Source organism: Tachyglossus aculeatus, chromosome 4 (assembly GCF_015852505.1).
Source record: "Tachyglossus aculeatus isolate mTacAcu1 chromosome 4, mTacAcu1.pri, whole genome shotgun sequence".
Lineage (NCBI taxonomy): Eukaryota > Metazoa > Chordata > Mammalia > Monotremata > Tachyglossidae > Tachyglossus > Tachyglossus aculeatus.
The window spans coordinates 67,471,536-67,488,647 of NC_052069.1; positions in this window are offsets into that span (position 1 = coordinate 67,471,536).

The following is a 17,112-nucleotide window of genomic DNA, read 5'->3' on the forward strand; positions in this document are numbered from 1 at the left end:
GATTCATCCTTGAGGGCAGGGATCATTGAATTCTTCTGTAATTTGTTTAATGATATTTGTTAAGCACTTACTATGTGCCAAGCACTATACATAGCTCTGGGATAAACACAAGTTAATCAGGTTAGACACAGCCCCTGTCCCACAGAGAGCTCACAGCTTAATCCCCATTTTACAGATGAGGCAACTAAGGGACAGAGAAGTTAAATGACTTGTCTGAGGTCACACGGCAACCAAATCATGGAGCCGGGATTAGAACCCGGGTCCTTCCAATTTCCAGGCCCGTGCTCTATCCACTAAGCCATGCTGCTTTTCTCCCATTCATTTATAGTATGGTGTTCATTCAATAAATTCATTCATTCATTCATTAAATAAGCATTCAATAAATACTTTAGACTGATATATTAATAACCAAAAAAAAAAAACCGAGGAGCCTAGGGACTGTCTCCTCCAAGCACAATTGCAGCCACCTATTTTAGTTGATTATTTTGACTGTTCAATCTTTAATTTGATCTTCTAGCCTGTAATGTAGTCTAATTATTTTACGCACCTCTTCGTCTACTTAGAATGTGTGAACCTTGTGGAGGAGATATCACGTCTGAACTGGTTTCCTTGTATCTTCTCCAGTGCTTGGCACAGGGTCTTCAATAAACACCATTACGAGAAGGAGAAGAAGGAAAAAAAAGGAGGAAAAGAAGGAGGAGGAGGAGAAGGAGGAGAAGAAGAAGATTTACATGTTTAAAAAAACTGGGCCGGGTTCATTGGCCTCCTGAGTTGCTCATTCCAACATAATGAAAATAGTTATTATGAATATTAACTACTATTCATTTATAGCTAATATTATTTATTAAGACATACAGTGAACAAGAGCCCCTTGATGTAAAATCACCAGATCAGTCTGTGCCTCCTTGGTCAAAGGGTTCCTGAAATGAGAGCTGACACCCACGCTTACTCACGGGCAGAAAAACCAGAATGAGATCTTGGCTACATTGTAAGAACACCCCTTTACCAGAAGCAGCATGACCTAGGAGCCAGAGGAACTGGGTTCTAATCCCTGCTCTGCCACTTGACTGCTGCACGACCTTGGACGAGAGTTAATAATAATAATAATAATAATAATGGTATTTGTTAAGCACTCACTATGTGCAAAGCACTGTTCTAAGCACTGGGGGATATAAGATGATCAGGTTGTCCCACATGGGGCTCACAATCTTAATCCCCATTTTACAGATGAGGTCACTGAGGCTCAGAGCAGTTAAGTGACTTGCCCACGGTCACAGCAGACATGAAGCAGAGCTGGAATTCAAACTCATGACCTCTGACTCCCAAGCCTGGTTTCTTTCCACTGAGCCACGCTAATGCAAATGACTTGCTGAAATCAGGGCATTTGGACACTTTCCATACATCACCTAAGAAGGGGTGTGTGTGTGTGTGTGTGTGTGTGTGTGTGTGTGTGTGTGTGTGTGTGTGTGTGTGTGTGTACCTCTATATGCATTCTAGACTGTGAGCCCGTTGTTGGGTAGGGACCGTCTCTATCTGTTGCCAACTTGTACTTCCCAAGCGCTTAGTACAGTGCACTGCCCACAGTAAGTGCTCAATAAATACAATTGAATGAGTGAATGAATGAATCTGAGGTCATTCATTCAATCGCATTTATTGAGCAATTACTGTGTGCAAAGCACTGTATTCAGCGCCTGGAAGAGTACAATATAACAACAGACACATTCCTGCCCACAATAAACTCACAGTTTAGAGGGGGAGCAGACATTAATATAAATAAATAAATAGGTAGATAGACATAAATAAATAAATAAATAATAAATAAATAATGAATAAATAAATAAATAAATAAATAAATGAATAAATAACAGATATATACGGATGTATTAATATGTGCTGTGGGGAGGGAGGATGAATAAAGGAGCAAGTAAGAGTGGCGCAGAGGGGAGTGGGAGAAGAGGAGAGGAGGGCTTAGTCTTGGAGGTCATGTATCTGCACATGAGTACACTTGTGTGTGCTTGCGTGATTGGTCGGCTGTACCTGCTCCCATCATAGTCGACCCCAGAGAGTCTCTTGGACAAAATGGGAAAAGGCAAGTGGGGGGCGTGCCAATCTTCTATCCCAGAATCCTCAATCACAGGGATCCAGTGGACCAGGCAGACCATGCAGGATCCACCAGCAATGGGAGACGCTGGCCAGCTGGACCATCCCTGAGTAAGCCTCCTTGGACCGGAACCACCCAGCTCTGGGCAGCCCTCCTGATCCAGGGCCAGGGAGCCCTCTGGCCCTACTACCATTATCCCCCTGCTTGGCCGGGGTCCAGAGAGGCCTGCCTCAGACCGGAGCTCTCAAATGTTCTTTCAAGATGTCCCGATGGCTCACACTTCCCGGCAACGTCTCCCGAGCTGCCCTCCCAGACTCCCTCAGACGCTGCCAGTTCTCTGACGTGGAGGGAAAATTCCCTACTCCAAATCACATGATCTTGGGTCAGGGTTTCTACCCACCTAACCCAAGTTTAACCTGGAATCACAAAGATGCTAAACTTCACTCTGCTTTACTTCTGGTGACACTGAGATGGCAACCACTGATCCTCTGTGGAAAAGGGTGATGCTTCTTTCCAGCAGATCCCCCGCTCTACAGCTCTTGGCCCCCTGAAGTGAAAATTTGAATCCCCACCTTCCTGCTTTCCGAGGGCTAAGTGGGTTCCTGTCTCCAAGCTGTGCCAAATTCTATGAGAAACCAAAGAAACAGAGCCTCTTCTGGAGCAAAACCAATCTTCTTACTTCTTAATTTCTCAATTATACCACTATGTCTGTCTCTGAAAAAATGATGGCATTCTGTGTGCCCAACCACCACCTCTTCCTGTCCCGTTGCCCAGATTGATTTGCTTTCAAATGGAAAAATCTCACTGAAAGGAAGGTCAGTGAAAAACTTGAGTGTTCAACTCTTTCCTTGCTGAATGTAAGGCCTTAAAATGCAAGTTGGATACGTTTTTGGCTCTTTCCCATCTGGCATTTATATTATCAGGGAACAGGCCTGGAAATCAAGAATCACAAGATGCACTTCAGCAGACCTGAGAGCATACTCTCCAGAAAAATGTGCACTTTACCCCTAGGCATAGTGGTATCCCTCTCCAATGGACATTCCCTAAGTTTTGCCATCCATAGCTGCCATCAAACAATCGTATTTATTGAGCACTTAATTTGTGCAGAGCACTTTCATTCATTCATTGAATCGTATTCATTAAGCTCTTACTGTGTGCAGAGCACTGTACTAAGTGCTTGGGAAATACAAGTCGGCAATATAGAGAGACGGTCCCTACCCAACAACGGGTTCACAGTCTAGAAGGGGGAGACAGACAACAAAACAAAACATATAGACAGGTGTCAAAATCGTCAGAACAAATAGAATTATAGCTATATGCACATCATTAACAAAATAAATGGATTAGTAAATATGTACAAGTAAAATAGAGTAATAAATCTGTATAAATATAAACAAGTGCTGTGGGAAGGGGAAGGAGATAGGGTGGGGGGGATGGGGAGGAGGAGAGGAACAAGGGGGCTCAGTCTGGGAAGGCCTCCTGGAGGAGGTGAGCTCTCAGTAGGGCTTTGAAGTGAGGAAGAGCGCTAGCTTGGTGGATGTGTGGAGGGAGGGCATTCCAGGCCAGGGGAAGGACGTGGGCTGGAGGTCGACGGCAGGATAGCTGAGAACGAGGTACAGTGAGGAGGTTAGTGGCAGAAGAGCGGAGGGTGTGGAAGGAGAGAAGGGAGGTGAGGTAGGAGAGGGTGAGGTGATGGACAGCCTTGAAGCTGAGAGTGAGGAGTTTTTGCTTGATTCGTAGGTTGACAGACAGCCACTGGAGATTTTTGAAGAGGGGAGTAACTGGCCCAAAGCATTTCTGTACCACTTTTACTAATCACTTGGAAAAGTACTATATAACAGAGTTGGTAGACAATTTTTTTTAATGGTATTTGTTAAGTGCTTACTTTGTGCCAGGCACTGTATTAATTGAAGGTGAATCTCCACTTTACAGATGAAGTAACTGAAGCACAGAGAAGTGAAGTGACTTGCCCCAGGTCACACAGCAGACAAGTGGCGGACTTGGAATTAGAACTGTGAGCCTGCTGTTGGGTAGGGACCGTCTCTATATGTTGCCAACTTGTACTTCTCAAGCGCTTAGTACAGTGCTCTGCACACAGTAAGCGCTCAATAAATACGATTGAATGAATGAATGAACCCAGGTCCCTCTAACTCCCAGGCCCATGCTCTACCCCCTAGGCCACGCTGCTTCTCTGCAAACAACAAGCTTTTGCCTACCCTCAGCACTTATGATGAAGGTGCTCAATTTATTCTATTTTACAGAAGTACAATACAATACATCTGTAAAATTGGGATTGAGACGGTGAGACCCACATCGGACAGGGACTGTGTCCAACCCAATATGCTTGTATCCACCCCAGCGCTTAGTACTGTGCCTGGCACATAGTAAGCACTTAGGTATTATTAGTCTTTATAGTTGTATTGTACTTTCCTTCCATACCTACATATCTATATTTTTCCTCTGGCTCACATGGGATGTATACAGTATGTATCTTCCTGTCTCCTCCTTTAGTTTGTCAGCCCCTCTCGGACAGGCCCGCAGAACCCAGAAGGTCACATCTGGTCTGCTGTGTGACCTTGGGCAAGTCACTTCACTTCTCTGTGCCTCTGTTACTTCATGTGTAAAATTGGGATTGAGATGGTGAAACCCACATCGGACAGGGACTGTGTCCAACCCAATATGCTTGTATCCACCCCAGCGCTTAGTACTGTGCCTGGCACATAGTCAGCACTTAGGTATTATTAGTCTTTATGGTTGTATTGTACTTCCCCAAGCACTTAGTACAGTGCTCTGCACACAGTAATTGCTCAATAAAATACGATTTGATAAACTGAATGAATGAACCAATGGTATTGTATTATTATTACTTTTACTGTATGTTTCCAAGCATCCATCACAGTGCTCTGCTCACAGTAAGATGCCGGAAAGGTCAAATCTTTTCAGAACAGGGGCTGCCCTTCCTGATGTGGGGAGGAATTCAAGGAATGTTCCTTTCAGCCGTGATGGATGATTGCTTTTCCTTTTGCTATTATAGGACTGTTTATCATCAGATTTTCCCCTTACATTTTATTTTATGAGTCTCTCCTCCCTTGGCCCTCGGCTTTTAGACTCTTGGTGTGGAGCGCCATCTGATTAAATGTTCAAGTATCTTCCCCAGCGCTTAGTACAGACCTTTGCCCAAAATAAATCCTTAACACACAAGCAATAGCAATTCTTAAGTGTGTGCAGAGCATTGTACTAAGTGTTCAGATACAGTACAAGATGACAACTATAAGCTCTCCATCTACAATTTTTTATTGTATTTGTCAAGTGCTTACTATGTGCCAGGCACTGTGCAAAGCTCTGAGATAGACACAAGCTAATCAAGTTGGGCTGTGTCTAGCATCTGGAGTCTCCCCCTCTAGACTGTAAGCTTGTTGTGAGCTGGGAATGTGTCTGTTATATTTCTGAGTTGTACTCTCCAAAGTGCTTAGTACAGTGCCCTGCATACAGGAAGTACTCAATAAATACAACTGATTGACTGGGGTAGATACAAGCTAGTCAAGTTGGATACATCCCATGTCCCACATGTGGGGTCTCAGTCTTAATCCCCATTTTACTGATGAGGTAACTGAGGCACAAAGAAGTGACTTGACTTTCTCAAGGTTACACAAGAGACAAGTGGAAGAGCCTGGATTAAAGCCCAGATCCTTCTGACTCATAGGTCAGTGCTCTTTCCACTGGGCCACACCAGAAATGTATTTACCAACTCTCTTGCATTGTATTCTCTCAGATGCTTAGTGTAGTGTTCTGCATACAGTAATAATAATAATAAGGACATTTATTAAGTGCTTACTATGTGCAAAGCACTGTTCTAAGCGCTGGGGAGGTTACAAGGTGATAAGGTTGTCCCACGGGGGCTCACAGTCTTAATCCCCATTTCACAGATGAGGGAACTGAGGCACAGAGAAGTTAGATGACTTGCCCAAAGTCACACAGCTGACATTTGGCGGAGCCGGGATTCAAACCCATGACCTCTGACTCCAAAGCCTGTGCTCTTTTCACTGAACCACGCTGCTTCTCTACAGTAAGAGAGATACAGTAAGTTGAGTTACAGTTGAGACACAGTATGCACTCAAAAAATACCATTGATTGATTGATTAATGACATAGCTTTACCCTCAAGCAATTTACAACTTAGTGGAGAAAACACTACAGTTAGGAGGAAGTGGAAGATGGACAGATTAATATGTGGATGAGTGAGCGGTTAAACCCAGGAGTATGCAAATCTATATGTTCAGAAGAGCTATGGCCAGTTTAGGGGTGCAGTAAGTCGTAAGTACTGAGATGGTGGTTGGGTGGAAAATGACTGCTGGACATGAAAATTAATTGCAGAGTGACTTCTAGAAAAGTGAGATCACAGGAGGGCTTTGAAGTTGGGCAAAACTGAGTTATGGTGGATTAAGCTGCGTGGCTTAGTGGTTAGAGCATGGGCCGGGGGTCAGAAGGACCTGTGTTCTAATCGCAGCTCTGCCACATATCTTGGGTGAGTCACTTCACTTCTCTGGGCCTCAGTTACCTCATCTGTAAAACGGAGATAAACAGTGTGAGCCCCATGTGGGACAGGGACTGTGCTCAAGCTGGCTGAGTGGTAACTACCCCAGTGCTTAGAACAGAGCTTGGCACCTAGTAAGTGCTTAGCAAATACCGTAATTTTTATTGAAAGGGGAACAAAGCTTCAGCCAAAAGAAAAACTGGGAACAAGGAGTGGAAGGCAGGAGAGACAAGAACAAGACAGAGTGAGAAGGTTAGTTTGAAAGCAGGGAGACCAGAGAGGAGGAGACTGATACAGTAGTCTAGCAGAAATATGAAGATCACATGGATAAGAGAGATGGCTGTTCAGATGAATGGGAAAGGGCAGAGTAAGAAAATGTTCTGGAGGAAAAAAATTGCAGGATTTAGTGACAGACTGAATCTAGCGTTGAAAGCAAGGGAGGAGCCAAGGAAAATACCAAAGTTTGGGGCTTGAGAGATAAGTAGAGTAAAGGATTTGGGAAAGAAGATTAGATATTTAGTTTTGAACATGAGTTTAAGGTGCCAGAGGGACATCCCCATGGAGAAGTAGCTTGGGCTAGTGGAAAGAGCATGGATCTGGGAATCGGAAGGACCTGGGTTCTAATCCCAGCTCCTCCACTTGTCTACTGAGTGACGTTGGGCAGATCACTTCTCTGTGTTGCAGTTAACTCATCTGTAAAATGGGGATTAAGATTGTGAGCTCCATGTGAGACATGGACTGTGTACAACCTTATTACCGTGCATCTACCCCAGTGCTTAGAAGAGTACCTGAAACATAGAAAGCCTTTAACAAATACCATAAAAAAAGAGACATCCTGGAGGCAAGAGGAACTGTGAGATTGCCAAGTTGAGAAGATGGGGCTGGTCCAGGACTGGCTTCAGAGGGCATAATAATAATAATAATAATAATAATAATAATAATAATAATAATAATAATAATAATGACATTTATTAAGCACATACTATGTGCAAAGCACTGTTCTAAGTGCCGTGAAGGTTACAAGGTGATCAGGTTGTCCCACGGGGGGCTCACAATCTTAATCCCCATTTTACAGATGAGGTAACTGAGACACAGAGAAGTGAAGTGACTTGCCCAAAGTCACACAGCTGACAATCGGCAGAGCTGGCATTTGAAACCATGACCTCTGACTCCAAAGCTGTTGCTCTTTCCACTGAGTCAAGCTGAAGCCACCACCTCAGGACACCATATAGTGGGAGTGACTGTATGGGACACCCAAAGATGGCCGCTTTCTGTGACCTTCCAAAGATGGTGGTCATCAGCTTTTTCCAACTATGACTGTTTTGCAGTTCCTTTCAAAGATGACTGTTCTTCTACCCTTCTTAAAGAGACCTGCACGATGGAAGTGAGGCTTTTGTGGGCAGTCGGGCTGCAATCAGTGTCATCTATGGAGTACCCCAACAATACCTTCTGTTGAGCATCTCATCAATACCATCTATCGATCACCTGATCAGAGAAATTGGTGAGGTCAAAAGAGGAAAGGGCAATTGGGGGTTTCAGGAAGGAGTTAATGGTCTGAAATTGTTGGAGGGAACAGTGGAAATGGGAGTGGAATGAGAAGTGGTGTTGCTGAGCAGAAGAGAAGGCAGAGTTGGAGCAAGTGCAGGTGAATCTGAACTTGAAATAGAACCCAGGGAAGCAGCATGGCCTCGTGGATAGAGTAGGGGCCTGGGTATCTGAAGGACTCAGGTTCTAACTTTGGCTCTGCCACTTGTCTGCTGTGTGTGACCTTGGGAAAGTCACTTCACTTCTCTGTGCCACATTTTCCTCATTTGTAAAATGGGCATTAAGATTGTAAACCTTGTGTGGGACAGGAAATGTTTCCAACCCAATTACCTGGTATCTACCCCCAGCATTAGTACAGTGCCTGGCACATAGTAAGCACTTAACAATTGTTGTATTGTACTCTCCTAAGTGTTTAGTATGGTGCTCTGCACACAGTAAGCTCTCAATAAATACGAGTGAATGAAATATCACAATTATTATTATTATTAGGTCCTTCTGACTCCCAAACCCTTGCTCTATCCACTAGGAAACACTTCTTCTTCACTTGTTGACCGACTCAACAAGCCAGTGCCTATCTTGTCTACCAACTCTATTCTATCGTAATATAATAATAATAACAATACCTTCTGTTGAGCATCTCATCAATACCATCAATTGATCACCTGATCAAAGAAATTGGTGAGGTCAAAAGAGGATAGGGCAATCGGGAGAGCATTTGCTTATCAATCAGTCAATCAATAGTATTTATTGAGCACTTACTGTGTCTGGGCACTGTTCTGAGCAACTGGCAGGGAAGCAGCACGGCTAAGTGGAAAGAGCCTGGGCTTTGGAGTCAGAGGTCATGGGTTCAAAACCTGGCTCTGCCAATTGCCAGCTGTGTGGCTTTGGGCAAGTCACTTAACTTCTCTGTGCCTCAGTCACCTCATCTGTAAAATGGGGATTAAAACTGTGAGCCCCCGTGGGACAACCTGATCACCTTGTAACCTCCCCAGCGCTTAGAACAGTGGCTTTGCACATAGTAAGAGCTTAATAAATGCCATCATTATTATTATTACATTACAATAGAATAGAGTTGGTAGACAAGTTCCCTGCCCACACAGTGAGCTTATGGTCTAGAGTGGAATACAGATATTGATATAAATAAATCAATTACAATTATGTACGTAAGTGCCGTGGGGCTGAGGAAGAGGTGAATGAGGGACGCAAATCAAAGCAGCATATTATAATGTGTAGAACACAGGCTTGGGAGTCAGAGGTCATGGGTTCTGACCCTGGCTCCACCACTTATCTGTTGGGTGACCTTGGGCAAGTCACTTCATTTCTCTGGGCTTCAGTTACCTCACCTGTAAAGTAGGGGTTCAGACTGTGAGCCCCACGTGGGACAGGGACTGTGTCTGACTTGACTTGTGTCCATCCCAGAGCCTAGTACAGTGTCTGGCATGTGGTAAGCATTAAGCAAATGCCATAATTATTGTTATTAGAAGGGAAGGGGAGAGGAGGAAATGAAGGCTTAGTCGGGGAAGGCCTAGGAAATTTGTTGCTTTATTAGGATTCCAGAAACTTCATGACCATGTGGCTGGCTGTGACTGAACCTGTGGCCCTCACCAAACCACCCCCTATAGCCAGCACAAATGTGTATTTATTAAGAACTTACTACATGACCAGCACTGGGTTAAACACTGGGGCAGACTCAAAATAATCAATTGCATTTATTGAGCGCCTACTGTGTGCAGAGCACTGTACTAAGTGCTTTGGAAGTACAAGTTGGCAACACATAGAGACAGTCCCTACCCAACAGTGGGCTCACAGTCTAAGAGGAAAGGAGAACAGGTATTTATTTTGTCCCCATTTTACAGAGGAGGAGACTGATGTGGAGAGGATTTAAGTGACGTTACCCAAGGTAACACACCAGGCAAGTGGCATAACTGAAATTAGGACCTGGGTCTCCTGATTCCCAGGTCCGAGCTCTTTCAACTAGGTGACTCGACTCACCAAGGAAGGCAATGACTTAAGAAATCTACCCCAAAAATGCACAAGCAGGGAAGTTCCAACTTACTTCATGACCATCCTCTCTTGCTGTGCAAGGTTAACTGAGGTGAGTTGCTTTGATGGTGGAAAATACATTTACAAATGTCTGGTATTTCCCATTTACCTATTTCAGATTGGAAGCAGAATATATACATCTGTTCAAAGCTGCAAATCCACCTTAGAGACACAGAAAAGGCTTCAAGAACAGAGAGCCATAATTCATAAGGAACATGGAAAACCCATTAAGCTGAAGCTCATTTTAAACAAGTTTGTGTTGGATGGGGAGGATGGAGTGGGATTGCAAATTCTGGGAATCCATTAGGAGATAAATAAAAAGAAAACTAGGCGGCTCACTTGGAAATTGAATAGGTGTACTGGATTCATTTGTCTGGGAAGCAGTGAGGCATAGTGAAAAGAGGCCTGGGTGTCAGAGGCCACTTGTCTGCTGTGTGACCTTGGGCAACACTTAACTTTCTTGTATCTCAGTCCCCACATCTGCAGAATGGTGTTTCAATACGTGTTCTCTTTCCTACTTAGACTGTGAGCCCAATGTGGGGTCCAGCTACCTTGCATCTACCCAAGCACTTAGTAAAGTTCTTGGCATATAGTAAGCCCTTTACAAACACCACAATTACTAGTACTGGTATTATTATCATTATTATTATTATTATTATTAATAACAAATCAAATTATTTTATCTCAGCCTAAAATGAAAATGGTTGTGAAATCCTGGCTTGGGATTTGAAGATTGGGAAGTAGAGGAGGTGCGTATATTAATCTGCTGTGTGCAGAGGTCTGTACTAAGTTCTTGGGAGACTAAAATAAAGTTGATAGGCATGATCCCTGTCCACAAGGAGTTAACACTCTAGAGAGGGAGGCTAGAGGTCTAAAAGACAAAACATTCTGCTCCCAAATCTTGTAGGCCTTCAGTCCCTCCCCTCCTGAAGTACCTTGAATTTTAAATTATTTTGTCAGTCAGTCAATTGCATTTATTGAGCACTTACTGTGTGCACAGCACTGGTACTAAATGCTTGGAATAGTACGGGATAACAATATAACAGACACATTCCCTGCCCACAGTGACCTTATAGTTTTGAAGGGGAGACAGATACTAATATAAATAAATTACAGATATGTACATAAGTGCTGTGGGGCTGGGAGGTGGTGGGGGGGTGATTAAAGGGAGCAAGTCAGAGCAATGCAGAAGGGAGTTGAAGAAGCTGAAGAAAGTTTCACACCAGTCATCTCAGGAATGCCTGTTTGCTATAGTATTGTAATCTCACAAACGTTTAGTAGAGTGCTTTGCACAAAGTATTCAATAAATATGACTGAGCAAATGAATGAATCTCATATTTTCCTCACATCGTCTCTGGGAAGTAGGGAGAATATCGCCACTTTATACAAAAGGAAATTGAGGACCAGAAAGTTTAAATGACTTGCCTAAGGTCACACAGCAACCCAGAGCTGGGGCTTGAACACAGGACTCCTAGAACAAAAAATAGGGGTTTGGGGGAGAATTGTTCCTTTCCTCCCCCGCAAAGAAAATTGAAGCCAGCAGGGTGTCGGGCAGAAACTAAGGCTGCGTCCTACTGTCTGAGGCTCCTCTTTCAGTAAGTTCTGGGGTGCGGGGGTGGCACTTCCCCCACTGCCTGACATCTCCAGGGAGAGGCACAAGACCCCTTGGAAACACTTAAGAATGTATGGAACGCTCCCAATGTTCAGACTAGGAATGGCCCTGCTGGAAGCGGGAAGAAGCCAGAGAACTGTTTGTTATTTTTAATATGGTATTTGCTAAGCACTTCCTATATGCCGGGCACTCTACTAAGCACTGGGGTAACTATAAGCTAATCAAGCTGGACACAGGCCATGTCCCACATGGGGCTCACAGTCAAAATCCCCATTTTACAGATGCGGTAACTGAGGCACAGAGAACTGAAGTGACTTGCTTAAGGTCATACAGCAGACAAATAGAAGAGCCAGGAGTAGAACCCAGGTCCTTCTGACTTCCAGGACTGTGTGCTATCCACTAAGCCATGCTGCTTCTCACTTGGACTGTTTCTTTCAACAAGGTTAGATCAATTGATTAATCAATCAATCAATGGTATTTATTGTGTGCTAACTCTGGCACTAAGCACTTGGGAGCATACAGTACAATAGATCTGTTAGACATAATCCTTGCCTTCGAGGAGCTTACTCTCCAGCTGGGAGGCAGACACTTAAAAAAGAAATTACAGGCAGGAGGAAGCAACAGAGTTTCAAGATATAATAGTAATAATGATTGCATTTGTTAAGCGCTTACTATGTGCAAAGCACTGTTCTAAGTGCTGGGGTAGATACAAGGTGATCAGGTTGTCCCATGTGGGGCTCACAGTCTTAATCCCCATTCATGTACATTATGTACAGATATGTACATGCCATTAGTGGGGAAATGAATCCCCAGTGGTTTAGGGAATGAGAACTCAAGGACACAGACTGTGAGCAAGTGACACATTCCCTGCCCACAGGGAACTTACATCCTAACGGGAAGATACAGAAAACCACTTGCCAACAGAACTAAGCCCTTGAGAAAATACAACAAGAAAAACATGAGTACTTCTCTACACAAAATGCTTAACACTCTAAAGCAGTGTGAACATTTCCCTGAGTACCAATATGAACTATGATGACTAGCAGTTGACCAAGTCACATTCAGAGCCTTTCTGAGATCTTTTACAAACTAAAGTGAAATGTGAAATAGGAAAGACACACTTGGGGGTGGGGAAACCACAAAATTTCCAGGTATCCCATAGCCCTCAGTTAGGAAGGCTGATACTTCTGACTCAAAATCCCCATTAAACATTACCCAGAATTTTCATTTCCGCAATTTCCCCTTCAGATTCCTTGCTTGGTGGCTAAGATAAAGCTAGGTAGATTTTTATCTAAAAATCCCCCCAGTGATCAATTCCTCTTGGTCATTTCCTCCTCCCTTCCACTGTTCATCCACATGACCTGAAGATGAAGCTTACATTGAGTCTAACCAGAATCAGGCTGAGTGTGAAGACCACCAGGACAGAGTTTCCCCCAAATGTGAAGCCAAGCAGATGGACTATGTCCCCTCCACAGTGAAGGGAGAGCATCCCAGGGGGACGATGATTCCTGATGCTAGAACTGGCAGCCCAGTGTGAGGTCCCTTTTTCACAGTATTCCATGTGGAGTTGGATGGGAAAATGGGGTCCGCTGAGAAGAGCATGAATCTGAGAGTAAGGAGACTGGGGTTCTCATTTCAGTTTCACATAGCCTTGCGATACGACCGTGGGAAAGTCAGTCAACCTCTTGAGGCCTTGGTTTGCTCATCTGTAAAATGGGGGACAATAATACCTACCTCTTCTACCACACAGGGATCTCATTTGGAAAAACCAAATGAGAGGAGTAAAGAAGAGCAATTGGGGAAAATAGAAAGTGTCATAAAACTTCAACGTGTTATTATTTGTCCCCTTTAAACTTCCCCGATTTCTGGAATAATTGTTTGTTGAGAAGCAGCATGGCCTAATGGATAGAGTAGCATGGCCTAGTGGATAGAGTACGGCTGCTCTCTCTCCCTCCCTCCAGGCTCGTATCCCCTCCTGCCTTCAGGACATCTCCAACTGGATGTCTGCCTGCCATCTAAAACTCAGTATGTCCAAGACTGAGCTCCTTATCTTCCCTCCCAAACCCTGCCCTCTCCCTGACTTTCCCGTCACTGTAGATGGCACTACCATCCTACCCGTCTCACAAGCCCACAACCTTGGTGTCATCCTCGATTCTGCTCTCTCATTCACCCCACACATCCAATCCGTCACCAAAACCTGCCGGTCTCACCTCCACGACATTGCCAAGATCCGCTCTTTCCTCTCCATTCAAACTGCTACCTTGCTGGTTCAATCTCTCATCTTTTCCCGACTGGATTACTGCTTCAACCTCCTCTCTGATCTCCCTTCCTCCTGTCTCTCCCCACTTCAGTCTATACTTCACTCTGCTGCCCAGATTATCTTTGTACAGAAACGCTCTGGGCATGTCAATCCCCTCCTCAAAAATCTCCAGTGATTGCCTGTCAACCTACGAATCAAGCAAAATCTCCTCACTTTCGGCTTCAAGGCTGTCCATCTCCTCGCCCCCTCCTACCTTACCTCCCTTCTCTCCCTCTGCAGCCCAGCCCACACCCTCCGCTCCTCTGCCACTAACCTCCTCACTGTGCCTCGTTCGATCCTGTGCCTCACTGTGCTGTCGATCATTGGCCCACATCTTTCCACTGGCCTGGAATGCCCTCCCTCCACACATCTGCCGAACTAGCTCTCTTCCTCCCTACAAAGCCCTATGGAGAGCCCACCTCCTCCAGGAGGCCTTCCTAGACTGAGCTCCCTTTTTCCTCCTCCTCCCCATCCCACTTCTCTGCCCTACCCCCTTCCCCTCCCCACAGCACTTGTATATATTTGTACAGATTTATTACTCTATTTATTTTACTTGTACAGATTTACTGCATTTATTTTGTTAATGATGTGCATATAGCTGTAATTCTATTTATTCTGATGGTTTTGACACCTGTCTACATGTTTTGTTGTCTGTCTCCCCCTTCTCGACTGTGAACCAGTTGTTGGGTAGGGACCGTCTCTATATGTTGCTGACTTGTACTTCCCAAGTGCTTAGTACAGTGCTTTGCACATAGTAAGCACTCAATAAATACAATTAAGTTTATTGAATGAATGAATGTACTGAGGGCTTGGGAAAGTACAATAAAGCAATAAAGAGAGACAATCCCTGCCCACAAGGAGCTCATAGTCTAAAGGAGGGGAGACAGATATCAATACAAGTAAACAGTCCTCAAGACATCAATGCAAGTAAACAGTCCTCAAGACATCAATACAAGTAAACAGGCATTTAACATAAACAAATAAAATGACAGATGTACACATAAGTGCTGGGGGGGGGGATGGGGGGGAGGGCAAGGTGGAAGGCAGTGGGAGATGAGGAAATGTGGGGCTTAGTCTGGGAAGGCCTCTTGGAGGAGATGTGTCTTCAGCAGGGCTTTGAAGGAGGGGAGAGTGACTGTCTGCCAGATTTGCTTGGCACATAGGAAGCATATAACTAATACCACAATTATTAATATTCATTCATTAATTCATTCAATCGTATTTATTGAGCACTTACTGTGTGCAGAGCACTGTACTAAGCGCTTGGGAAGTACAAGTTGGCAACATATAGAGATGGTCCCTACCCAACAGCGGGCTCACAGTCTAGAGTATTCTACTCTGCCTAACCTTTACTATCCTAGAGTAAGTAGGTGCAGGAGCATGGTTTTCAGAACCAAGAATCTTGGTTCTGGAATGGGAGAGGTGAGGAATAAGAACTCTATGGTATCATCCCCAAAGGACAGCGGCTTTGCAAACATCACGCTTGCTTCTCAACTCACCCTCAGCCTTCTTTCATGGACAGTTCCAAGGTCATTTGGATCACCCCTGGGTATATCCTCGGATAAATGGAGCTTAGAAAAGGGTGGGAAGTCAGGACCCTGGCTCACCAAATGTTGCCGTCATGAGCAATGGTGAGCAGAATCGGGATGACTGAGAAGCAGCCTGGCCTAGTGGAAAGAGCACGGGGCTGAAAATCCGAGATCTCAAGTTCAATTCCCAGCTCTGCCACTTGCCTGTTGTGGGATCTTGAGCAAGATACTTAACTTCTCTGAGCCTCAGTTCCCTCAATTGTAAAGTGGGGATTCAAATTCCTGTTCTCCCTCCTATTGTGAGCTATCTGTGGGAAAGGGATTCTATTCAAACAGATTATCTTCTACCCACCATGCTTAGTAAAGTGCTTAACAAATACAACCAACTATTATTAAAACAGGAGGGACAAAGGAAACTCTGAAAGGGTCTGGAAGCAGCACAGCCTATTTGAAAGATCACAGGCCTGGGAGAAAGAGGACCTGGGCCCTAATCCCGGTGCCGCCACTCATCTACTTTGGGAAGTCACTTCATTTCTCTGTCCCTCATTTATCTCATCTGTAAAATGGGGATTAAGACTTTGAGTCATAGGTAGGATAGGGAGTGTGTCCAACCTGACTAGCTTATATCGACCCCAGTGCTTAGTTCAGCACCTGGCACATAGTAAGTGCTCAACAAATACCATAAAAAAATAGAAAAGGGATCCACTACAGTAAATATTCATGTGATGCTGCATCTCAACTGGGAATCAGTAGAGAGACCAGCATGGCACATTCATGAACCAGAAAGGAACAGAAGCTCTAAAAGGCTCAGGAGACAAGGATGAGAAACTGAAAACAGCACCAGGTGCTTCAAACAGAAACACCACCAAAGCAAATCTGTGTGAGTGTGTGTGTGTGTGTGTGTGTGTTTGTGTGCGCGTGCGCGCACACACACACACACACACACACATATGTGGGACTGTGGACCCAGCCTTGGCTTTTTCAGCCACAATTACACCCATGGGTGAACTTCACCATCAGTGGCATTTTTTAGAGTCAGACTGACACCATATATACATAAACTAGTATGCGTATACATAAACATATACATAAACTTTATATACACTAAACTAGTATGTTCTAGTTCATAATCCTGGCCATGGAAGCCAAGCCCCAGGGCCTGGTTTACTGAAAATCTATCCCACCTATCCTGAGGAAGCAGTCTGATCCGGCTCGGAGGGGAGAAGTAGCATGGCCTAGTGGATAGAGCCCAGGCCTGGGAGTTGGAAGAACATGGGTTGTAGTCCCGGCTCTGCCACTTGCCTGCTGTCTGACTTTGGGCAAGTCATTTCACTTCTCTGGACTCAGTTACCTCTTCTGTAAAATGGGGATTGAGACTGTGAACACCATGTGGGACAGGGACCCGATTACTTTGTATTTGGCTAAATATCATGGATAGTGCTGCACAACC